The sequence below is a fragment of the Balaenoptera acutorostrata genome, chromosome 19 (genome assembly GCF_949987535.1).
Source record: "Balaenoptera acutorostrata chromosome 19, mBalAcu1.1, whole genome shotgun sequence".
Classification (NCBI taxonomy): domain Eukaryota; kingdom Metazoa; phylum Chordata; class Mammalia; order Artiodactyla; family Balaenopteridae; genus Balaenoptera; species Balaenoptera acutorostrata.
This window is the reverse complement of record NC_080082.1, coordinates 66477316-66503127: the sequence shown is the minus strand read 5'-3', so window position 1 is coordinate 66503127 and position 25812 is coordinate 66477316. Positions and strand designations below refer to the sequence as shown.

At 45.1% G+C, this 25812-nt stretch overlaps 1 long non-coding RNA gene across 5 annotated transcripts in view; it reads left to right on the top strand.

Annotated features, from left to right (window-relative positions):
* Positions 1 to 24484, top strand: part of LOC103003096 (uncharacterized) — a 28270-nt gene extending 3786 nt beyond the window's left edge. The window contains exons 2-6 of one of the 5 annotated variants that reach the window (XR_009006126.1): positions 6410 to 7313; positions 7394 to 7724; positions 8148 to 9821; positions 17374 to 17450; positions 24187 to 24484. This is a non-coding gene — a long non-coding RNA (uncharacterized LOC103003096). Of the gene's footprint in view, positions 1 to 6409; positions 7314 to 7393; positions 9822 to 17373; positions 17451 to 24186 lie in introns of all 5 variants that reach the window. The other 4 variants (XR_009006125.1, XR_009006124.1, XR_009006127.1 and 1 more) reach the window with 4 other exon arrangements.
* The last annotated feature ends 1328 nt before the right edge of the window (positions 24485 to 25812 follow it).

The following is a 25812-nucleotide window of genomic DNA, read 5'->3' as shown; positions in this document are numbered from 1 at the left end:
TCATTTATTTCTAATCTGATCTTTATGATTTCTTCTGCTAACTTTGTGTTTTTTTGTTCTTCTTTCTCTATTTGCTTTAGGTGTAAGGTTAGGTTGTTTATTTGAGATTTTTCTCATTTCTGATGTAGGATTTGTATTGCTATAAACTTCCCTCTTAGAACTGCTTTTGCTGCATCCCATAGATTTTGGGTCGTTGTGTTTTCATTGTCATTTGTTTCTAAGTATTTTTTGATTTCCTCTTTGATTTCTTCAGTGATCTCTTGGTTATTTAGTAGCGTATTGTTTAGCCTCCATGTGTTTGTATTTTTTACAGTTCTTTTCCTGTAATTGATATCTTGTCTCATAGCATTGTGGTCGGAAAAAAAACTTGATAAGATTTCAGTTTTCTTGAATTTACCAAGGCTTGATTTGTGACTGAAGATATGGTCTCTCCTGGAGAATGTTCCATAGGCACTTGAGAAGAAAGTGTATTCTGTTGGTTTTGGATGGAATGTCCTATAAATATCAATTAAATCCATCTTGTTTAATGTGTCATTTAAAGCTTGTGTTTCCTTATTTATTTTCTTTTTGGATGATCTGTCCATTGGTGAAAGTGGGGTGTTAAAGTCCCCTACTATTATTGTGTTAACTTTCGATTTCCCCTTTTATGGCTGTTAGCAGTTGCCTTATGTAATGAGGTGCTTCTGTGTTGGGTGCATAAATATTTACAATTGTTATATCTTCTTCTTGGATTGATCCCTTGATCATTATGTAGTGTCCTTCTTTTGTCTCTTGTAATAGTCTTTACTTTAAAGTCTATTTTGTCTGATATGAGAATTGCTACTCCAGCTTTCTTTTGATTTCCATTTGCATGGAATAGCTTTTTCCATCCCCTCACTTTCAGTCTGTATGTTTCCCTAGGTCTGAAGTGGGTCTCTTGTAGACAGCATATATATGGGTCTTGTTTTTGTATCCATTCAGCCAGTCTATGTCTTTTGGTTGGAGCATTTAATCCATTTACATTTAATGTAGTTATCAATATGTATGTTCCTATTACCATTTTCTTAATTGTTTTGGGTTTGTTTTTGTAGGTCTTTTCCTTCTCTTGTGTTTCCTGCCTAGAGAAGTTCCTTTAGCATTTGTTGTAAAGCTGGTTTGCTGGTGCTGAATTCTCTTAAAGTTTGCTTGTCTGTAAAGGTTTTAATTTCTCCATCAAATCTGAATGAGATCCTTGCTGGGTAGAGTGGTCTTAGTTGTAGGTTTTTCCCTTTCATCACTTTAAATATGTCCTGCCACTCCCTTCTGGCTTGCAGAGTTTCAGCTGGAAGATCAGCTGTTAACCTTATGGGGATTCCCCTGTAAGTTATTTGTTGCTTTTCCCTTGATGCTTTTAATATTTTTTCTTTGTATTTAATTTTTGATAGTTTGATTAATATGTGTCTCGGCGTGTTTCTCCTGTATGGGACTCTGCACTTCCTGGACTTGATTGACTATTTCCTTTCCCATGTTAGGGAAGTTTTCAACTATAATCTCCTCAAGTATTTTCTCAGACCCTTTCTTTTTCTCTTCTTCTTCTGAGACCCCTATAATTCAAATGTTGGTGCATTTAATGTTGTCCCAGAGGTCTCTGAGACTGTCCTCAATTCTTTTCATTCTTTTTTCTTTATTCTGCTCTGCGGTAGTTATATCCACTATTTTATCTTACAGGTCACTTATCCGTTCTTCTGCCTCAGTTATTCTGCTATTGATTCCTTCTAGAGAATTTTTAATTTCAATTATCGTGTTGTTCATTGTTTGCTTACTCTTTAGTTCTTCTAGGTCCTTGTTAAACGTTTCTTGTATTTTCTCCATTCTATTTCCAAGATTTTGGATCATCTTTACTATCATTACTCTGAATTCTTTTTCAGGTAGACTGCTTATTTCCTCTTCATTTGTTTGGTCTGGTGGGTTTTTACCTTGCTCCTTCATCTGCTGCATGTTTCTCTGATTTCTCATTTTGTTTAACTTACTATGTTTGGGGTCTCCTTTTTTTTTTTTTTTTTTTTTAAATATATTTATTTATTTGTTTGGCTGCACTGGGTCTTCGTTGCTGCATGAAGGCTTTTTCTAGTTGCGGTGAGCAGGGGCTACTCTTCATTGCAGTGCACAGGCTTCTCATTGTGGTGGCTTCTCTTGTTGCGGAGCATGGGCTCTAGGTGTGCGGGTTTCAGTAGTTGTTGCACGCAGGCTCAGTAGTTGTGGCTCATGGGTTCTAGTGTGCAGGCTCAGTAGTTGTGGCACACAGGCTCAGTTGCTCTGCGGCATGTGGGATCCTCCCAGACCAGGGCTCGAACCCGTGTCCCCTGCACCGGCAGGCGGATTCCCAACTACCGTGCCACCAGGGAAGTCCTGGGGTCTCCTTTTTGCAGGCTGCAGGTTTGTAGTTCCCGTTTTTTTTTTTTTTTTTAATTTTATTTATTTATTTATTTATTTATTTTTGGCTGTGCTGGGTCTTCGGTTCGTGCAAGGGCTTTCTCTAGTTGCGGCAAGTGGGGGCCACTCTTCATCGCGGTGAGGGGACCGCTCTTCATCGCGGTGCGCGGGCCTTTCACTATCGCGGCCCCTCCCGTTGCGGGGCACAGGCTCCAGACGCGCAGGCTCAGCAGCTGTGGCTCACGGGCCCAGCTGCTCCGTGGCATGTGGGATCTTCCCAGACCAGGGCTCAAACCCGTGTCTCCTGCATTAGCAGGCAGATTCTCAACCACTGCGCCACCAGGGAAGCCCGTTCCCGTTGTTTTTGGTGTCTGCCCCCAGTGGGTGAGGTTGTTTCAGTGGTTTGTGTAGGCCTCCTGGTGGAGGAGACTGGTGCCTGTGATCTGATGAGTGAGGCTGGATCTTGTCTTTCTGATGGGCAGGACCACGTCTGGTGGTGTTTTTTGGGGGTGTCTGTGAACTTAGTATGATTTTAGGCAGCCTCTCTGCTAATGGGTGGGGTTGTGTTCCTGTCTTGGTAGTTGTTTGGCATGGGGCGTCCAGCACTGGAGTGTGCTGGCCACTGGGTGGAGCTGGGTCTTAGTGTTGAGATGGAGATCTCTGGGAGAGCTCTCGCCAATTGATATTACATGGGGCCAGGAAGTCTCTGGTGGTCCAATGTCCTGAACTTGGCTCTCCCACCTCAGAGGCTCAGGCCTGACACCAGCCCAGAGCACCAAGACCCTGTCAGCCACATGGCTTTCCTGGGTCTTGGTTTGCTCATTTTAGTTTTTGGTCGAGCTCCAGTTGACATTTGGTTTGGCACACCATCAAGATTCTGAATGCTTCCAGTTTTATTTCTACAATTTCCTTCCTTCTGATGATTTTTCTAAAAGCTTACTCTTCAGGTTTATAGAATTCTCATTTTTTTCTTTTCAGTAATTCTGTGAGGTGGGTCCTGTTGGTCAAATTTTATAAAAGAATTCCTAAAGAGAATAAGTTGCTTGACTAAGATCACACAGCAAATAAGAATGCTAGGATCTCTTGATTCTTCTTAGTAACTTCTCTCTTCCCCCATATTTCTCTTTGTATCCTGGCCCAGCCCCACTTCCACAACCTCTCCAGTCTAAATCTCAGCAAGGGTCTATTCCATCATAGCCTTTGTTCAGCTGGTTAACGGGCTTGGGCTCCTTTTAGCTCTATTGAAGACAGATACCGCATATACCGTTAATTTTCCACAAAGATTTCCAGAAACCTGACTCCCAGCCAGAAACCCAAATCCTGTGGGTGGAAAGGAAAAAAACAAAACAAAACAAAAACCTACTACGCCACCATTTCCACCTTGCAGGGCCAGCAAACGTGCCGCCAAAATCTTAACTAGTTCTAGCATCAACTCTAAATTCCAAAGTCTCATCTAAATATCATTTATATCAGATATTGGTGAGACTTGAAATACAGTTTACCCTGCAACAGATTTCTCTCCAGCTGAGAACCTATATAACCAAACAAGTTATGTGCTTCCAAAATATAGTGGTGGAACAGGCATGAGGTAGACATTCCCATCCCAGAATGAAGCAATTCCCATTCTAAAGGGAAGGGAGAAAGGAGTGATAGGTACCGAGTAAGTCCAAAGCTTACTGGGGCAAATGTCTTTGGACCTTAAGCCTCAAGAATAATCCTCTGTGGTTCAGTGTTCTGCCCTCCAGGCCCACTGGGGAGCAGTCCTGCCTCTGCTGCTCTCCTGGATTAGGATCTCATGACGGTGGCTCTCAGACTGGCACTTTTAGTTGGTGGCTCTGTTGGTGTTGGGTCCAGGTGCTATGGCTCTGTGAGTCCCTGGCCCCATGTGTCTGCCAAGCACACCACAGCTCTCTGCCGGGGCCCCACCATGAGGCATGGAGCAGGAACATCGTGGTGTGCCTGACCCAGATAGGTGGCCCCACCCATTGGAGTCATGTTGCTCTCCCTTGGCCCTTGCTCTCTGGGCCTGTGGTGGGGGTGGCAGCCGTGAGGGTCCCTGATCACCTTAAGGGGGATCATTTTTGAGATGGCAGATGAGGTTCCTGGGTCATATGCATGCTAATCTTATCAAAGTCTTAGTGTCCTCTTCTGAAAACACCTTCTCATTCTTTTCAAAATGGATAGGCTGAGAGTTTTTCAGATCTTTAAGTTCTGGTTCCTTTTTGCTTAACAATGCCGTCCTCAAGTCACCTCTCTAATTGTATCTTACTCTAAGCAGTCAGGAGGAACCAAGCCACTCTGCAGCACTGTTTAGAAATTTTCTCAGCTAAATATCAAATTTCATTGCTCACACATTTTACCTTCTATAAAACACTAGAACATGAACAAAATTCAGCCAAGTTCTTTTCCACTTTATAAAAAGGATCTTCAGTGTTCCTTGTCTAATAACATATTCCTCATTTCTTTCTGAGACTTCATCAGAATAGAATAGCATTTACCATCCATATTTCTATGCACATTTTGTTCATGACTCATTATCATCTAAGAAGATGGAAGCTTTCTCTATAACTCCCCTCTTTTCTTCCTAAGCTCTTACCAGAATTACTTAGCATTCTTGACAATATTGACTTTTGCAAATATGCACCTCAAAACTCTTGGTAACCTCTGACCATTACCCAGATCCAAAGCCACTTCTAATTTTTCAGGTTTTTCTTGCAAGCAGCATCCCACTTCTCAAACCAATTTCTGTTTTAGTCCAGTCAGGCTTCTATAACAAACTACCGTAGGCTGGTACTTACACAACAAACATTTATTTCACAGGTCTGGAGGCTGGGCAGTCCTCGATCAAGGCACTGGCAGTTTCAGTGTCTGGTGAGGCCCACTTCCTTGTTCATAAATGGCCTTCTTGTTGCTGTGTCCTCACATGGCAGAAGGAGAATGAGAAGGCTTTCTGGGGTCACTTGTACAAGGGCACTAATCCCATTGGTGAGGGCTTCACCCTCATGACCTAATCACCTGCCAAAGTCCCCTACCTCTTACTACCATCACATTGAGGGTTAGGATTTCAACATATGGTGTTTGCAGGGACATAAACATTTGAGTTTGTAGCATAAATCCAGCTACAGCAGTATGGATTCCATGGGAGCCTAGCCCTGGGGGAGGCACGATGTCTGAGCTGTGCTCAGATCATACAGAAACCTATTCTGTTTGAGTAGTATTTTGGTGCTGCTGACAAAGGCAGCCTAACGCCTTTCCTTTCCCATTCTTGACACTACCAACTTGTCAGCTCTGCTATTTGTCACTTCTGCTCTTCCAGCTCAGGGCTGTTCACCACATCTGTGGGCTACACATATCACTCGCCATTCTCATTTCTCCACCTGTAGTACTCTCTGACATTGGCCTCTACATGTGCATCGTAACATGCACACATTTTTTTTTTTTTTAAGATATTTTTTGATGTGGACCATTTTCAGAGTCTTTATTGAATTTGCTACAATATTGCTTCTGTTCTATGTTCTGGCCCTTTGGCCCCAAGGCATGTGGGATCCCAGCTCCCCAACCAGGGATTGAACCCACATCCCCCGCATTGGAATGCAGAGTCCCAACCACTGGACTGCCAGGGAAGTCCCGCACACATATTCTTAAACAGTCATTGAACACCAGCTACTCTGTTGCAGTTGCATTTTCTTGGTCCTGAACACACTCTTCTACATAACACACCCATGTCAGCAGAAGACCAGATCTCCGGAGAGAGTTGTTTCCAAAGGAAGGAGTTGTAGACCCTTTCCTCCCTGTGCCGCACCCAGTGGTGGTGTATTTAACCTCGTGAGTCCTCCCCTGTTCTGTGATCTTTAGAGGCCCGGTTCTGCTAAGCAACCCATTCTCAACCTGTACCCAACTCTTTGGTCCCCAGAACAATCCTACTGATTGTTCCTGGGTTTGTCCCACACACACTTTTCTACAGGTTACCCTTCTCACTGGAATCAACATGCACTTCACCAGCATTTCTTTCTTTCAGGTTGTTGGTGTGGAGTGGAGGATAAGAAGGCATCTTCTGAGCACAGCATTTCTGCCAAGTAATGCCACAGGATAGGACTCTGAAAGCAGGTCTGTCTCCCCAGAAGGCCCACCTCTGTGAGATGTGTGGACCCATGTTGAGAGACAGTTTGCACTTGGTTGAACACCAGGAAACACATCACAGGCAGAAACTGCACATGTGTGGGGCATGTGGAAAACAATTTCCTCTCACTGCAGACCTTTATCAGCTGCACAAGCAGTGTGTTGGAGAGAAATGCTTCAAAAGCAGCATGAGCAGAGCCTTATTCTTGAAGAGCTGCTAATTCCATGTGTTAGGGAAGTCCTTTACCTGTAAGGGGGTTGGGAAGGACTTTCTGGCCAGCTCGGGACATCTTCAGCAACAGGCCACTCACATCAGGGAGAAGTCAAACAGTGGACCGGAGTGTGTGGTGGACTTCCACAGTGTAAACAGCCATTACAACCGGCTAGAGTGCATGAAAGCTTGCAGCCCCAAACACACCCTTGTTCAGCACCAGAGTCCTCAAGAGGGAAAGATCTTACAGGTGCCGTGAGTGTGGGAAATCCTTTAGAAAAAACTGTAGCCTCAGGGAGCATTTGAGAGTTCACAATAGAGAAAAGCCTTATGAGTGTGGGGAAGGTGGAAAATTATTTAGCAAGAAGTACAACCTTATCATGCATCAAAAAGTTCACCCTGGTGAAAAGCCATATGAGTGCAGTGAACGTGGGGAATCTTTTAGCCAGAGCTCTCGCCTCATTAGACACCAGAGAATTAACGCTGGAGAAAGGCCTTATGAGTGCAGTGAATGGAAAGTCCTTTACCTTCAACCCCAATCTCCTAAAATACCAGAATGTTCACAAGGAATAAAGGCCTTTACATAATATAGGTAAGTCTGTTATGGACTGAATTGTGTCCCTCAAGATTCATATGTTCAAGCCCTAACAGCCAATGTAACTATGTTTTTAGGTATGCCCTATAAGAAGATAACTAAGGACAAATGAGGTCATAAGAACGGGGTCCTAATCCAGTGTGACTTGTGTCCGTGGAAGAAGACAAGGCACCAGAAGGTGCTCACTTTCTCGCTGTATTCACGAACAGAGGAAAGGCCATTTAATGACACACCAAGAAAGTGGTTGATTAGAAGTCAGAAAGAAAGGCCTCACCAGAAACCATTCCTGATGGCACCTTGGTCTTAGACTCCCAGCCTCTAGAAATAGGAGAATATACATTTCTTTAAGCCACCCAGTCTGTGGTATTTTGTTGTGGCAGCCTGAAAAGAGACAAAGATGCAAAGAAGGTACCTCATTGTATTCTGTTTTTGCCGTACTGATAACAGTAGACGCAAATAACCTTGAGAATGTATAGAATAGTAAAGCATAGTGAAATAATTAGGAAGTTACAAATTTTAAGTTACCTTTGCTTTTCAAACAGCTTTACTGAAGTACAATCAGTTGTCATTCACGCTAGTCATGTTCTCTAATTCACTGAATCAGTGAATATAGAGCCATTGTTCCTAGGGGAAATCTGGAATTAGGTTCCTGAGAGCCTCTGGTCACAATGTTTTTGTCAACAGGTCAGTACATAACATGGTTTTCCATGTGTTTCTGTTTAAAGACAACTCATTTACTGTATACTGTTGATTCGTTAACACTGAAATCATGGCCAACAGCATGATGATTCATGCCTGAACAATGCTTACCTAACATGTATTTTCTTTAAGGCCCATTTTTTGGGCTTAGGAACTCTAGGCGGCACATAAGCGCCAGGTTTGGAGGCCATTTTGGACCACAAAACCACCAAGAAGTGTAAAAATGTAAGTATTGATTTGGGGGGTTTCCAGTTTTGGCAGGTAGGCAAATTTACAAATACAGAATCCATGAAAAATGAGGATTGACTAATTGTCTTGCCATAAATTGTGCATACTTAAAGATATACTCAGGCTGAAACTTGTGCTTTTTCACCATTTTATGGACTCGCCAAGACTTTGTGAGGACTTTGGTGGAGTCTAGGATGTTTCATTCAGCCAGGTGCATATGATCAGGGGCAAATTCAGTCATCTGTGAGTCACCAGACCTGGGGTGGGTTATCAGTGGGCCTGGGCTTTGAATGATGGTTGGATGGACAGAGGAAGGGTGTGATTTCTGAGGGTACAGCAAGTGCAGAAAAAGCAGATAGGACCATGGGTAGCTGAGATCCACACATGGTTCTCTGTGGCTGCGTCTGAGCCAAGGAGTTGAATGAGACCTGCATGGAGTGATTTGGGGCTGTGGTTGCTAACAGGAACCATGGGAAGTCTGTAGTCATACTGGATCCTCTCTGAATTTGTCAAGGATATTCTGGATGCTGTCTGCCAAGTTGTGTTGTAAGTTCTAAAATTAAGGCCAATAGATATGCTGCCTTGGCATCTGGTGAAACAAGGATGCCCTCAAATGGCCGTGGTGCAAGTTTCCCTCCACATGCTTCTCACAGGTAATGTCTCCTAACCTTACAACCCTTTTTATCAAAGGGAGCAGGCACAGTTCCTGCTTATCCCTTTGTAGTGAGTTTCAGTTCCCTACCAGCCTGCAGAGTCATTTAAACAAGCCAATCATGTCCTCTTGCGGGAAGCAGGGCACCATACCCTCTCGATCCCAAAGAGACTGCATCCCACAGCCCTTGGTTTTTCACTCCGCCAGCGTGTGGCCTTCCCATGGCCTTGTGTGTTGTCTCCCACATGTTAATATGTGGTTAATAAATGGCTGTTGATTACATCTGGCCAGTGTCAGGGGTCATGTGTTTGGCCACACCCTTAGGGTGGGAATTATACCCTCACCAGTGGGGTTATGAGGAGGTGACTGAAATACGAGTAACAAGACGCCTACAGTAGGGGGTACTGATGCTGGTGGCCGTGGGCATGGGGCTGTGAGGGGTGTGCGTTGGACAGGGAGCACGTCTGATGGTCTAGAGCACTGCACTGGAAACCACATGACTGTGGCCACACCCGGGCAATAGCCTGTGGAGGTGGTACATCCTTCTGTGCTTGTCCCAGAGCTTAGCTGTTGATTGCCCATGTGCCTCCTGCTGCTGATGGCTTTGCCCAGTGATCAATGGACCCCTGAGGAGACAGAGGCACCAGTGGTACCAGGGCCTGGTTTCTTCTCTTAGTTGGGGAGGTTGGGAGGAGGATGGGCATATGGTAGATGTGAGGGTGGGTGGGTTGGTGGAGAATGGATTGTGGCTTCTTGGGAGTGGGGCTGTTTGTGGTTTCATCTGTCACCATCATAGCAGGATGGCGTGACCTTTGAAGATGTGGCTGTGACCTTTTCCAGGGAGGAATGGGGTCTCCTTGATGAGTCTCGGAGATGCCTGTACCGTGATGTGAAGCTGGAGAACTTGGCACTTAGAGCCTCCCTGGGTAAGAACCTCAGATCCACCCCTGTGTCCTTCCCCTTTCCCCCGTGGCAGCTCTGTCCTTCTCTCATCAGGACCACGGATACTGCTTCCTTTTCCATTTCCCTGGGTTGGTGCTGTGGTTGGTTGGGATGAGGTGTGAGCACTGCCTTCTGCTCTCCTTGAGCAGCCCCGACACCTGCTTCCTGTGGTGTCACGTGGAAGGTGTCAGAGGCAGAGGTTTTGCAGTCACCTTAATGGACCCCCCCTTGTTTGGCCTTGCCCTGGCCAGGTAACTGTCCAGATCCAAGGCACCTGTGTACACCAGGTTCTAATTTTTTCCTCTAGCTGACATTTCCTCATGCCTACCTGTCAGGAATTGTCATCGCTGACATGGTCACGACTCATGTGGACCGTGGTCTGTTCTTGAAGACCCGCCTCTGAAATTCTCTTTTTATTTTAATTAATTAATTAATTAATTAATTAATTAATTAATTAGGCTGCGTTGGGTCTTCGTTGCTGTGCGCAGGCCTCCTCTAGTTGTGGCAAGCGGGGGCTACTCTTTGTTGCTGTGTGTGGGCTTCTCATTGCGGTGGCTTCTCTTGTTGCGGAGCACGGGCTCTAGGTGTGCGGGCTTCAGTAGTTGTTGCTCGCGGGCTCTAGAGCGCAGGCTCAGTAGCTGTGGCATACGGGCTTAGCTGCTCCGTGGCATGTGGGATCTTCCCGGGCCAGGGCTCGAACCTATGTCCCCTGCATTGGCAGGCGGATTCTTAACCACTGTACCACCAGGGAAGTTCCTCTTTTTTTATTTTTATTTTAAATTTAATGTTAATTTTATCGAAGTGTAGTTGATTTACAATATTGTGTTAGTTTTAGGTGTACAGCAAAGTGATTTAGTTATATATATATTTTTTGTTTTTCTCAGATTATTTTCCATTGTAGGTTATTACAAGATATTGAGTATAGTTCCCTGTGCTCTACAGAAGGTCCTGTTGCTTATCTATTTTATATATAGTGTTGTGTATCTGTTAATCCCATACTTCTAGTTCACCCTTTCCCCCCCTTCCCATTTGTCAACCATAAATTTTTTTTTCTAAGTCTGTGAGTCTCTTTCTGTTTCATTATTAGATTCATTTTTATTATTTGTTAGATTCTACATGTAAGTGATACATAATATTTGTCTTTCTCTGACTTCATTTAGTATGATATTCTCTAGGTCCATCCATGTTGCTGCAAATGGCATTATTTCATTCTTTTTTATGGCTGAGTAATATTCCATAGTGAGTATGTGTTGTGTATATGTGTGTGTGTGCATCACATCTCCTTTATCCATTCATCTGCTAATGGACACTTAAGTTGCGTCCATGTCCTGGCTATTGTAAATAGTGCTGCTATGAACACTGGGGTGTATGTATCTTTTCGAATTATATTGTTCTCCAGATATATGCCCAGGAGTGGGATTGTTAGATCATATGGTAACTCAATTTTTAGGTTTTTTGAGGAAGCTGCATACGGTTTTCCATGGTGGCTGCACCAATTTACATTCCCACCAGCAGTGTAGGAGGGTTCCCTTTTCTCCACACCCTCTCCAGCATTTGTTATTTGTGGACTTTTTTTTAAAAATTTATTTTATTTATTTATTTTTGGCTGCTTTGGGTCTTCGTTGCTGCACATGGGCTTTCTCTAGTTGTGGTGAGTGGGGGCTACTCTTTGTTGCGGTGCACGGGCTTCTCATTGCCGTGGCTTCTCTTGTTGCGGAGCATGGGCTGTAGGCGTGCAGGCTTCAGTAGTTGTGGTGCACGGGCTTTGTTGCTCCGCGGCATGTGGGATCTTCCCAGACCAGGGCTCGAACCCGTGTCCCGTGCATTGGCAGGCGGATTCTTTACCACTGTGCCACCAGGGAAGTCCCTAAAAATTTCCAGTTCTTAAGGATACACTCCAGAGATGTTTTTTCTGGCTTAGAAGGGGATCCTCCCATGTTGAGCAACCTACAACCAAGCGTTCCTAGAAATGGAATCTGGCGTCCCGGAAACATTTACCAGGAGGCTTTAACTTGAAGGGGTCAGAGCATCCTCCGAATTCCTTTCGAACCTAATGGGGTTTTCAGTGTCTTCTGCTCTCCCATCGCCCAACCAGATGTCTGTGGTCAACCCAGTACCTTTCACGAGGGTCCCCAGGGGTTGGGGGTGGGGACGTTTGAACCAGTGCCAGTGCGTTGCCAGGATTCTCCCTGAGGGGGATCTGTTGTTTATAAAGCCTATGTCCTATAACAAGTTTCCCTACACTGGGGTGTATTCCTCACGCTTGAGCATCTACAGAGTTTATAATATGGGCTTCTGGGCAGCGACCAGCCCGATAGACTGTCCATAGCAGTGTATGGCCTGCCAAGGCCTGGAGTGAAGGGGGTCCGATAGATTCAAAGAGGAATCCTTGGAGAAAGTGGAGCTGGGCAAGGGGTTCAAGACCCGAGTCCGGGAAACGGAGAAATTCTTTAGATTTTTGGAAGTTGGGTGAGGTGAGAGACTAGACAGCAGAAGAACCCCAAATCCTTTCCCGTCTGTTTGGTGGCTATGAAAAAACTGGGGAGAGCCTGATGATTCCATCTGCCACAGGCAACAGTGAGCTTGGACAACGTTTTCCATGTAGTTTAACACACCAAGTGAACCCAACTAGTTTAGGATCTCTCTTTGGGATGCTCCAGGGGCCCTTTGAAGCACCCCAAAGTTAGCTGGAGTTCAAAGAATCTGATATTTGGAAAGTCTGTTCAAAGTTTTCAAAAGTTTTAAAACACCTCGTCAGAGAGGATCATACCCAAAAGATTAAAAGCAGGGCCTGGGACAGAAATGGGTACACCCACATTCCAAGCAGCATGAATCACAATACCAAGAGGCAGATGCCACCCAAGTGTCCATCGATGGATGAATGGATAAACTACATGTGATATCCACACAAAGGAATGTCATTCAGCCTTAACAACAAAGGAAATTCTGACAACTCCTACAGCATATACGAACCTCAAAGGCATGATGATCAGTGAAATAGCCCTGTCACTTTAAAAGGACACACATGATGAGTTACCACATACAGGAGGTATCCAGAGAAGTACAATTCAAAGGCATAAAGTAGAATGTGGGTGCCAGGGACTGAGGGGAATTAGTGTTCAATCAAAGTACAGCGTTTCACTGGTGAAAGTGGAAAAGATCTGGACGTGGATGGTGAGGATATTTGTACAACAACGTGCCTGTGGTTAATGCCATAGGACTGTGTACTGAAAATGGTTCAGATGCTAAATGTGATGCCCATTTAGTCACAACAAACAATGAATGAAGTACTGATCTGTGTTACCATACAGAAGAGGCCACCCAGATCATACTCATGTTGTGTGCTCTCAATCCATCAAGGTTGTGAAAAGGAGGGAAAGGATCTGTTAATATTTCAGAAAAAGAAACCTGGATCAGAATGGAAAAAGACATTTCCCTAGCGTTGGGGAACCTGGTGAAAGTGGACGTGGGCCTGTGGATTGGATTATAATGTGGAAACCATAAAAATGTCCTCACTTGGAGGTCACGTGCTGCTTCCCTGGAAGAGGATTTCTGCTTTGCATAAAACACAATATAGAATTCAGTGTGAAATGGCAAATGTGAGTCTTTTCTACTGTTAGGGACAATTTTCTAGACTTTGGAAATTATTGCAGAGTCAATTACTTTTCAAAACAACCATGTCAATGAAGGGACAGAAAAGTAGAGAAGATGTCATAGTTTGTTATGGAGGCCAAGCCCTACCCAGATCCTGCTCCCCAAAGTGATGATTCAGTTCACCGCTGTAGGATGGCAGAGGTTGGAGGGGCACGGCGGGAAGATTATGTTAGTAGCCACCATGTCTTGGTGTTCTGGATGACCTGGATGTTGTAGAAACAGTGGTATTTCTTTTTCTTTTTTTTTTAAAGATTGATTGATTGATTGATTGATTGATTGATGGATTGCTATGTTGGGTCTTCGTTTCTGTGCGAGGGCTTTCTCCAGCTGCGGCAAGCGGGGGCCACTCTTCATCGCGGTGCGCGGGCCTCTCTTGTTGCACAGCACAGGCTCCAGACGCGCAGGCTCAGCAGTTGTGGTTCACGGGCCCACTTGCTCCACGGCGTGTGGGATCCTCCCAGACCAGGGCTCGAACCCGTGTCCCCTGCATTAGCAGGCAGACTCCCAACCACTGCACCACCAGGGAAGCCCCCGTAACAGTGGTATTTCTACGTAGGTTTTTTTTTTTTAATAGTTTTATTTATTTATTTTTATTTTTGGTTGCGTTGGGTCTTCGTTTCTGTGCGAGGGCTTTCTCTAGTTGCGGCAAGTGGGGGCCACTCTTCATCGCAGTGCGCGGGCCTCGCTATCGCAGCCTCTCTTGTTGCGGAGCACAGGCTCCAGATGCGCAGGCTCAGTAATTGTGGCTCACGGGCCTAGTTGCTCCGCGGCATGTGGGATCTTCCCAAACCAGGGCTTGAACCCGTGTCCCCTGCATTGGCAGGCAGACTCTCAACCACTGCGCCACCAGGGAAGCCCAGTGTTCCTATACACTAATAATGAAACATCAGAGAGAGAAATGAAGAAAACCATCCCATTTACAATAGCATCAGAAGGACATAACCCCTAGGAATAAATGTAACCCAAGAAGTGAAAGACCCGCAAACCTGCCCACAGAGAGGCCAGGCCTCTGCTCCTGGCTCCGGGTGGTCACCTTGCATCAGACGGGAGTGTCTGTGCTCCGTGGTCTTCACACTGGGCTGGTCTGTGCTGACGGCGTGAAGCATGGTGGGGCTTCCTGAGCCCCTCACAGGCGCTGGAGTCAAACTCCAGCCACACGGGTTCCCCACGTCAACGTGGCGGACCTCAGTGACACCCTGCACCCCAGGACTCAGGTCGCTTCCCTAGGTGGCCACACCTGATGGACCCCCAACTCTCCTCCTGACCTCTGCTCTCAGCTGATGTTATCTGATTTCTTTCACCATAACAAATCCTGAGCCTGAGTATAAAGCTTCAGTGAGTCCTGGGAGCCTCTAAGAAAAAAACCTGGGGTGGTCTAGGGGCTCCCAGTCTTGCAGTTGGGGTCAGAAGTGGGGTGGTCTCAGAGCCCTAGAACTTGCAGGGCCCCTCTACCAGGCACGGTGTAGGAGACCCCTGAGTCTAGTGCCCTCGCCATATGGGGCATCCTAGGCCCGTGGATCAGGAAGAGGCCTGCTCCCTCTCTTCCTTGGCTGAGTCTCTGGCTTTTGTAAAATGCCCTGGGGGCCGAGGGGGTGGGGGAGAGTTGGAAAATCACCCCGCCCTTATCTAAACCTCCCTCCCATTAGGGGCAGCCCCCTGCACCTACACTGTTTGCACAAACCATGTGGTTCGTGCTGAACAAGGCTCCCCTTCTGGGCCCTGGCATTTGGGAGGGTGAGGGTGGAAATCACGTGACCAGCCCCCAGCTGAGTGCCAAGTCTCTAATGAGCTTCCCTGGGGGAAATGTCATGGTTTTATCCTTTGTCACTGGGGTAAGAGACGTTCTCGAGACCCTTGAGGAAAGGAGGGGTCACGAAGAAGCTGGCACAGGGATCCCCCGTTGCATCCCTACTGCATGTCCTGACCCATCTTAGTTAGCCTTGAGCACACAGCATGTGCTGAGCCCCGTGACCTCCCAGCAAGTCCCCGAAGGTGAGGGAGGCCCTGCAGACCCCACCCCTTTCCTCCACGTCTAGTAGGTGGAAGACCCACTTCTTGCCATTCTGGGAGCAGTTCTAGAGCTGATATGGGAGCAGTTCTGGGGTTTTGTGGGCTGAGCCCCTGTTGCTATGCCCCCACTTCCCCACAACAGCCCCCAGAGCAAGCTGTTTGCCCTGTTGCCTGAATGCCCCCCCTCCACCAATATTCTCAGGAAAGAATCAGGGGTTTCTGTAGCAGCATCTGCAGGCAGCTCTGCATCTCCAGGTGCCCTATCCCCCCAGCAGGAAGCATCCCACCACGTTTTCCTCACCTTTCCCTCCCAGGGTGGAACCTCCCGGCAGTTCTTGGGGAAACCGAGCTACCCTTCATGTGGATGCAGGTCTGCATTTTCCGAAGCCAAAGCCCTGGCCGGTCCTGCGGAGACCTAACCCCTGTCAGCTGTGCACAGGGCCAAGCCTGTGTGCAGAAGAGGCAGGTCCCGCGCTGGTGAGAGAGGCCGGCTTGTCGCCCTCCGCTGGCCACCTGGGAAAATGCAAGCAGCACCCACTCCCACTTCAGGGGAGGCTGAGTTCCCTGTGGGCAGCCCCGCTCAATGCACTACACTCTGCAGATTCCAAGGGACAGAGGCCAATATCCCAGGACTTCTGGAACCTAATTACAGGAGAATTAGGAACCACGTGCCACGAAACGAATGTAGGCACAGGCTTTACAACTCGCACCAAAAGTCACTCCAAATTGTCCACAGGCAAATTTAAAATATAAAACTTTAAAAATTATAGAAGATCATATAGAAGAAAATTGACATGGCCATGGTTTTGGTCACATAGATCACGAGCTTTGATGTCTAACACCACGTGAGAAGCCCTCACACAAAAGGGAAAAAATTAATAACGTACTTTATAAAACTGAAAATTGTACTTGGTGAAATACCTTATTCTGAAAGCCAAAAGACAAGCCAGAAACTGGGAGAAAAATATTTGCAAAATACATATGTGATAAAGAATTTATACTCACATAATATGAAGTGCTATAAAACAAATAGCTACATTCAAAGCGAGTCTGCAGCACAGGAGCCAGTGCCCACCTGCTGACCTCCTTGCTCTACGTGAGCCCACACAGGGTTTCAGGAGCCCACAGTGTCTCCTGGTTCTCATCTCACCCCAGCACTGCCCAAGGGTGAGGAAGCAACTGTGTGCTGGTGGCAAAGAGGATGCTCGTTCCACAGCCCCTCCCACTGCAAGGTCTCTTTTACACAGGCCCTTCCCAGGATATGGAGCTCACCTAAGCAGGCACCCAGCAGCCCACGGGGCTAAGGTGGGCAGACACCTTCCAGAACATGGGACTCACCTGGGCAGCCCATGGGGCTTATCACGTCTCCCTCCACGGGGTCTTCCAGAGACTTCCACTGCAGCCGGGGCAACAGACCTCTGTCTCCACTCACCACCCCTCCTCTCCCTGACTCCTGGGTTCCTCTTATTAGGAGAGGGTCTTCTTGAAGTTGTCTCCCACTCATGGACCGTATAAAATGATTAGAAAACAAGCCAGAGCTGCAGCCCCTTGTCTATTCTGACCCTCAGGACCCCACACCTGTTCCTTGGACCTGGCCGGTGCAGCAAGGCCCATTTTGAGTAACTCTGAGCCCCTGAGGGGCGAGGATTGGCTGACCTGGGCAGCCTGACCCGGCCGGCCAGCCCTCCCCAGGTGTGCCTGGGTTGAGGTCAATATAAAAACCCCTCCAGGCAGCAAAAGCCCCTGCAGCTGTGCCTGACGCCATATTCTCTGTCCCGTCAGCAGTCTCGGGGCTGGGCTGGTGGGAGGGAGTAGGGCCCACGGCTTTGTGGGTGGCCCAGTGTGAGTGGGCCTCTGTTGGACTTTCCGCAGGAGTTGCTGGGCTGCCACCTGCTAAAGAAGAGGATGTGTCACCCATACCTGTCGTTGGAATTTCTCCCCGGGCAGAGGTGAGGAAGGAAAAAAGCAGTGGGGGCCGGGACAGGAGGGGTACCTCAGGCAGGGAAATGGAACGCTTCCAGAAGAGGGCCCGGGGCCAGGACCATCCTGGCTGGCCTGCAGGCACTAAGTCGGCCTGCGTGCTGTCGCTGGTGTGACTCCAAGCCCCGTCCTCTAGGCTTTCAAGTCCTTGCACACATTCAGGTGTTTTACCTGGGAAGGGTGGGAAAAGTTCAGCAGCAGCTGGCCTGGGGCTCAGCTCACGTTTACGCAGAGATGCCTCCTCATGGTCCCCCAGCTTTGCAATGAGGACGCTCCTTGTGTGGGGGCTGCTGGCTGCATGGGAGACGATTCCCCACCTGTGACCAACTTCAGAATTGTTTACCACTGCAGCAAGTGTCCTGATAGGGTTTTCATCTGTATAACTGATGGGTTCTTAATTAGCAATGTGAACGGTGACATCAAAGGTCCTGAGTCAGGATTGAAATACTTATCCCCAGCATGCACAGACGTAAAAACCTGGGGAGGCCGTGTGCAGCCGGCACCCTTAGGGATGGGCTTCCGACTGACCCCTCAACGTTCTGGTGTCCAGCCACTGCTTTAGTTTTTCTGGGGCCCAATGCTGACTCTAAGGGTTCTGTAATCCAACCTCTATCTGCCTTTAGTGAGACCCACACTTCCAGGATCCTACAGAGCAGGGTCTGTGTGACTGTTCTGTGGCTTCTGTAACAAATGACCACAAGCTGGGTGGGGTGGTTTAAAACAACAGGAATTCATCCTCCCCCAGTCCTGGAGACCAGATGTATGAATCAAGGTGTGGGCCAGGCCATGCTCCCTCTGGAGGCTCCAGGGGAGTGTTCTTCCTGCCTCTCCTGGATTCTGGGGGCTCCAGGCATCCCTGGGTTTGTGGCCGCCTTTCTCCCATCTCTGCCTCCGTCTTCACGTGGCTTCCCCGTGCCTCTCCTCTTCCGTCTCATATAAAGACACTGTTATTGGATTTAGAGCCACCCTCATCCAGGATGTCCTCATCTCAGATCCTTCACTAATCCTGCAAAGACCTTTTTCCCAGACAGGGTCCCTTCACACGTTCTGAGGGACACATCTTTTGGGGCCACCATTCAACCCACTATCTTTGTGTAAAATAACCCTCTCATTTTAGGAGGTGACTGAGGTCCCACATAGACTGGCAGTGGCAGCAGCCATGGGGGTGGGGGTCTGGGGAGAATGAGGACCCTGAAAACACCCTGGATGGGGTAGGGTGAGTGGCCAGGCTACCTCCCAGCTTGCCTTTCGGTTTTTCACTTCGATGTTGGGGCAGCGTTGGCCTCACCACTGGGTTTTGTTTGTTTTGAAGCAGTCAGATAATCAGACTTTCTATGTGGCTTCTCCACTTATGACATACTTGGAAAGACCTTCCCTATTCTGATAATATAAAAATTATTATTCCTCGAGTTCTTCTACTACTGTTCTTCTGTTTTTTGGTTTCTGGTTTCACATCTTTGGTCCAGCTGGAGTGTGTGTGTATGTGTGTGTGTCTATCAGGTGTGAAATAGGAGGCTTTTTTCCTAAATGACTACCTAATTTTCTCAATACCAGTCAATGAAAGACCCCTCTTTTCCCAACTATCTGCAATATTTATTTTCTACTGTCACGTATGATTTTGGGTCTATGTCTGGCATTTTTATTGTTTTGTTCATCTGTCTGAGAATCCATGCATCAATGCCATTCCAAGGCAGATATCTTTTCACACTTGTGAGATCTTTGAATCAGGAGGCATCTAACAAGTCACAGCCTAATAGCCAGTGTTTTTCTTAGTGGCACATGAACCAGTGATGCACCTTATAGTACAGTGTCCTAGATTCAACAAGATGGTAATAATTGTGGCTGTAAAATACGTTTTACCTCCTGGTAGGCCTTATCACACCTCATTACTTGGGCCCACCTTCTTCCCCCTCAGGGTTTTCCTAGGTATTCTTGCTCATTTTTCTGTATGAAATTTAGAATCAGATTATTCTGAAAACAAATCTGAATGGTTTTTAATTAGGATTGCATTAGATGATAGACTAATAAGTGACATTTATATGACATTCAGTCTGACCACTAAGAACATTATGTGTCTTCACAATGACCCAAGTACTTGTATGTGTGTATATCCCTCCAGAGAGTGTGGAAGTTTCCTTTACGTTCATTCTGTAAATACTGGGCGTCTACATTGGAGATGCAGCATTAGACATCACAGACACAAATTCCTGCCCTCAGATTTTTGCCTACATGAGATCATGGAGACATTCTCCTACGTCATCTTCTGGTTTTTCTTACCTTTCCCATTTAGATCCACTATTCACTTGGAATTGACTCTTGATGAATTTTATTCCATCTAGATGGTCAGTTGATGAAGCACCATTTACTGAGAATCTGCTTCACTGCTCACCAGTACTCATATCGTAATAAAGCAAGTGCTCATATATGGGTAGGTATAGATGTATTTCAAAATCAGAATCAGCTTTATTTTTCAATTCAGATCTGGAGTTTGTGGAAAAGGAAGGAGCAAAGAATGACCCTGTTGGTTGGGCCTGAGAAACAAGAAGAGGTGTCAAATATGGGGGAGGCACCTGGAGGAACAGAGTGGGGGTGGAAAGTCATAGTTTTGGACGAGGGTGAGGTTGAGGCAGTTCTTAGACATCAAAGTGAAGATGTAGGATAGGCAGGTGGAGATGAAAGTATCAAATTACATCTCTGAGAACCATTACCTTTACAAAATTTAAATCTTAATACTTTTTTTAAAAGATTTTTTTGATGTGGACCATTTTTAAAGTTTTTATTAAATTTGTTACAGTATTGCTTCTGTTTTATGTTTTGGTTTTTTGGCCATGAGGGATGTGGGTTCTTAGCTCCCTGACCAGGGATCGAACCCGCACCTCCTGCATTGGAAGGCGAAGTCTTAACCATTGGACTGTGAGGGAAGTCCCAATCTTCATGCTTTTTTGCTTTCAGTTCTTTTGCTGAAATTAAAAACTGCCATTACTGTTTCTTTTTATTTCTTTGAGAATTGGTAATTTTAAGTGTATAATTTTACACTTTTTTAAAGTGTATAATTTTTAAGAGTATAATTCTATGGCATTAATTACATTCAGAATATTTGCAAACATCACCCCATTTCCAAATTTTTTTCATCACCCCAAACAAAACTCTGTACCCAATCATTCCATTTCTTCCCTCCTCCTATTTCCTTGTAACCACAAATCTTTCTGTCTCTCAGAATTAGTCTTTTCTAGATATTTGTCCTTTTGCATCCAACTTCTTTCAATGAGCATGTTTCTAAAGTTTATGCATGTTGTAGCATGTATCGTAACTTCATTACATTTTATGGCTGAAAGACATTCCACTGTATGTACAGTTGACCTTTGAACAATACAGGAGTGAGAAGCGCTGACCCTCCATGCAGTCAGAAATCTGTGTACACTTTCCAGTCAGCCCTCTGTATCCTCAGTTTCACATCCGTGGATGCAACAACCATGGATAGTGTAGTAGTACATATTTATTGGGAAAAATCCGAGTATAAGTGGACCCCTGCTGTTCAAACCCGTGATGTTTGAGGGTCAACTGTCTAACACGATTGCGTATCCATTCATCTGCCAATGAACAGTTGGGCTGGTTCTACCTTTTGGCTGTTGTGGATAATGCTGCTGTGAACATTCATGTACAAGTATCTGTTGGAATCCCTGTTTGCAGTTCTTTTGGGTATAGACCTAGGAGTAGATTTGTCAGGTCATATGGTAATTTTTTTAAAACTTATTTTTGGCTGCGTTGGGTCTTCGTTGCTGCACGTGGGCTTTCTCTAGTTGCAGCGAGCGGGGGCTGCTCTTCGTTGCAGTGTGTGGGTTTCTCATTGCAGTGGCTTCTCTTGTAGGGCAGGGGCTCTAGACACGCGGGCTTCAGTAGTTGTGGCTCGCGGGCTCTAGAGCGCAGGCTCAGTAGTTGTGGCACATGGGCTTAGTTGCACCAGCATGTGGGATCTTCCCGGACCAGGGCTCGAACCCATGTCCCCTGCATTGGCAGGTGGATTCTTAACCACTGTGCCACCAGGGAAGTCCCTCCTCTAAGAGTTAAAATTACCATATGAGGGCTTCCCTGGTGGCACAGTGGTTAAGAATCCACCCGCCAATGCAGGGGACATGGGTTCGAGCCCTGGTCCAGGAAGATCCCACACGCCACGGTGCAACTAAGCCCATGTGCCACAACCACTGAGCCTGCGCTCTAGAGCCCATGAGCCACAACTACTGAGCCTGCATGCCACAACTACTGAGCCCACGTGCCACAACTGAAGCCCACGCGCCTAGAGGCCATGCTCTGCAACAAGAGAAGCCACTGCAATGAGAAGCCTGTGCACCACAATAAAGAGCAGCCCCTGCTGGCCACAACTAAAGAAAGCCTGCCCATAGCAACGAAGTCCAAATGCAGCCATAAATACATACATACATACATACAAAAAACACTTAGAGGAACGACAAAATCCTTTTCCACAGTGGTTGCATCATTTTACATTCTTGCCAGCCAAGTACAGGGTTCCAATATCTCCACATTCTCCTCCCAACACTTGTTAATTCTCTCCATTCTTGTTATTTTCTGTTGTTGCTGCTTTTTAAATTGTAGCTATCTTAGATGTGAGGTAGTTTCTCATTGTGGGTTTGATGTGCTTTTCTCAAATGACTACTGGTGTGAAGTACCTTTTCATGAGCTTAATATAATCTACATGCAATAAAACTTAAGGGTAGAGCTTCATGACTTCTGACAAATATATATACCCATGTAACAACCACCACAATCGAGATAGAATATTTCCATCACCCCAAAATATTCCCTTGTCCCCTTCCTAACCATTTCCATCAGCACAAGGCAACCAATGATCTACTAGTCTTCAGAGATTAGATCTACTTTTCTAGAATTTCATGCATACCGAATCATGTATATTCCTTTGTGTCTGGCTGCTTTTGTTCAGCATAAGGTTTTTGATATTCTTGGGTATTGTGTGTATCAGCAGTTCATTTCTTTATAAAGCTAAGATTACATTGTATACACGTCTTGTTCAGCTGTTGGATATTTGGATGTTTTCCAAGTTTGGGCTATTTTGACAAAAACTGTTGTAAATATTCACGTGCAAGTCTTTGCGCACGTATTTTTCATTCCCTTTGGCAAAAAATCCTAAAAGTAGAATTACTAGGTCACATTGTATTAACTTTGTTAAGAAACTGCCCAACTGGTTTCCAAAGTGTTGATAACATTCCCATCAGCAGTAGTTGAGATTCCCAGTTGCTCCAAGGCCTCACCAACATTTGCTATGTCCATCTTTCTAATTTTATTTATTTATGTGTGTCTTCAGTGGTATCTCATGCTGACTTTAATTTGAATTTCCCTGATGACTAATAATGTTGAACATTATTCCTGTGCTCATTGGTCAACTGTCTATTTTTTGTGAAGTGTCTTCAAGTTTTTTGCTCATGTTGGGGGCTTATTTGTCCTATTGTGATCACAGCTCTGGATATAAGAGCTCTTATATTCTGGATATAAGTCCTTTGAGATATACGTATCTCTCCCCCACACATAGATGGACACACGTTGGGCATATTTTATCCTGTTTTCTTGGATGTGTTCGATTGTTTTTGCTTCTATGATTTTGATTATGACCTACTTCAAATTTATTTAGTGGGATAGTTTGATCTTTACTTCTCACTAACACACAGGTTCACTTGGCGATAATTCCCTTGGTGGTAATTCTTTGAGCTATACATTCATTCATTCAAGACCTGTGTACTTTTTCTGTAAGTATGTAATACTTAAAATAGAAGCTTATATTTTTTTAAAAAACAAACAAAAAAAGGGACCTCTCTGGTGGTCCAGTGTTTAAGACTCCAAACTTCCAATGCAGGGGAATGGTTTCCATCCTTGGTCAGGGAAGTAAGATCCTCCATGCCTCATGGCCAAAACATAAAATAAATAAATCAAAGAAAAAGAAAAGAAAAAAGAAAAAATACTCAGAGACATTTTCAGTATTAGTTTTCTGAATTTTTAGCTAGAAGAGTCAGATTGAAATGAAAGGCATGATTCATGAGTCTTTTTTTTTTAAATTTTATTTATTTATTTATTTATGGCTGTGTTGGGTCTTCGTTTCTGTGTGAGGGCTCTCTCTAGCTGTGGCAAGTGGGGGCCACTCTTCATCGCGGTGTGCGGGCCTCTCACTATCGCGGCCTCTCCCATTGCAGAGCACAGGCTCCAGACGCGCAGGCTCAGCAATTGTGGCTCATGGGCCTAGTTGCTCTGCGGCATGTGGGATCTTCCCAGACCAGGGCTCGAACCCGTGTCCCCTGCAATGGCAGGCAGATTCTCAACCACTGCGCCACCAGGGAAGCCCAAGAGTCTTTTTTTTAAAATTGCTGTGAGAACACTTAAGTCTTTCTAAAAAAGTAATATGTATTCCTGAGATGAAATCAATATTATATTTGCATATTTATTAATAACTGAAGATCACCAGGCTAAGTTAATTAACTCAAGCAAATTTATAAAAATGTCTGGTAATTCCCTGGAGGCCTAGTGGTTAGGAGGCCGTGCTTCCACTGCAGGGGTCGTTTCTGGGTACAATTCAAATTTTTAATTTTGCTTTTGGACATTTTAAAACAAATGTCTGTGACAAACCCACAGCCAACGTCATTCTCAATGGTGAAAAACTGAAACCATTTCCTTTAAAATCAGGAACAAGACAAGGATGCCCACTCTCACCACTATTATTCAACGTAGTTTTGGAAGTTTTAGCCACAACAATCAGAGAAGAAAAAGAAATAAAAGGAATCCAAATTGGAAAAGAAGTAAAACTGTCACTGTTTGCAGATGACGTGATACTATACAAAGAGAATCCTAAAGATGCTACCAGAAAACTACTAGAGCTAATCAATGAATTTGGTAAAGTAGCAGGATACAAAATTAATGCACAGAAATCTCTTGCATTCCTATACACTAATGATGAAAAATCTGAAAGAGAAATTAAGGAAACACTCCCATTTACCACTGCAACAAAAAGAATAAAATACTTAGGAATAAACCTACTTAAGGAGACAGAGACCTGTATGCAGAAAACTATAAGACACTGATGAAAGAAATTAAAAATGATACAAACAGATGGAGACAGATACCATGTTCTTGGATTGGAAGAATCAACATTGTGAAAATGACTGTACTACCCAAAGCAGTCTACAGATTCAGTGCAATCCCTATCAAACTACCAATGGCATTTTTCACAGAACTAGAACAAAAAATTTCACAATTTGTATGGAAACACAAAAGGACCCAAATAGCCAAAGCAATCTTGAGAAAGAAAAACGGAGCTGGAGGAATCAGGCTCCCGGACTTCAGACTATACTACAAAGCTACAGTAATCAAGACAGTATGGTACTGGCACAAAAACAGAAATATAGATCGATGGAACAGGATAGAAAGTCCAGAGATAAACCCACACATATATGGTCACCTTATCTTTGATAAAGGAGGCAAGAATATACAATAGAGAAAAGACAGCCCCTTCAATACGTGGTGCTGGGAAAACTGGACAGCTACATGTAAAAGAATGAAATTAGAACACTTCCTAACACTATACACAAACATAAACTCAAAATGGATTAAAGACCTAAATGTAAGGCCAGACACTCTAAAACTCTTGGAGGAAAACATAGGAAGAACACTCTTTGACATAACTCACAGCAAGATCCTTTTTGACCCACCTCCTAGAGTAAAGGAAATAAAAACAAAAATAAAAAAATGGGAGCTAATGAAACTTAAAAGCTTTTGTACAGCAAAGGAAACTATAAACAAGATAAAAAGACAACCCTCAGAATGGGAGAAAATATTTGTAAACGAAGCAACTGACAAAGGATTAATCTCCAAAATACACAAGCAGCTCATGCAGCTCAATATCAAAAAAAACAAACAACCCAATCCAAAAGTGGGCAGAAGATCTAAATAGACATTTCTCCAAAGAAGATACACAGATTGCCAACAAACACATGAAAGGATGCTCGACATCACTAATTATTAGAGAAATGCAAATCAAAACTACAATGAGGTATCACTGCACACAGGTCAGAATGGCCATCATCAAAAAATCTACAAACAATAAATGCTGGAGAGGGTGTGGAGAAAAGGGAACCCTCTTGCAGTGTTGGTGGGGATGTAAACTGATACAGCCACTATGGAGAACAGTATGGAGGTTCCTTAAAAAACTAAAAATAGAACTACCATACAACCCAGCAATCCCACTACTGGGCATATACCCTGAGAAAACCATAATTCAAAAAGAGTCATGTACCACAATGTTCATTGCAGCTC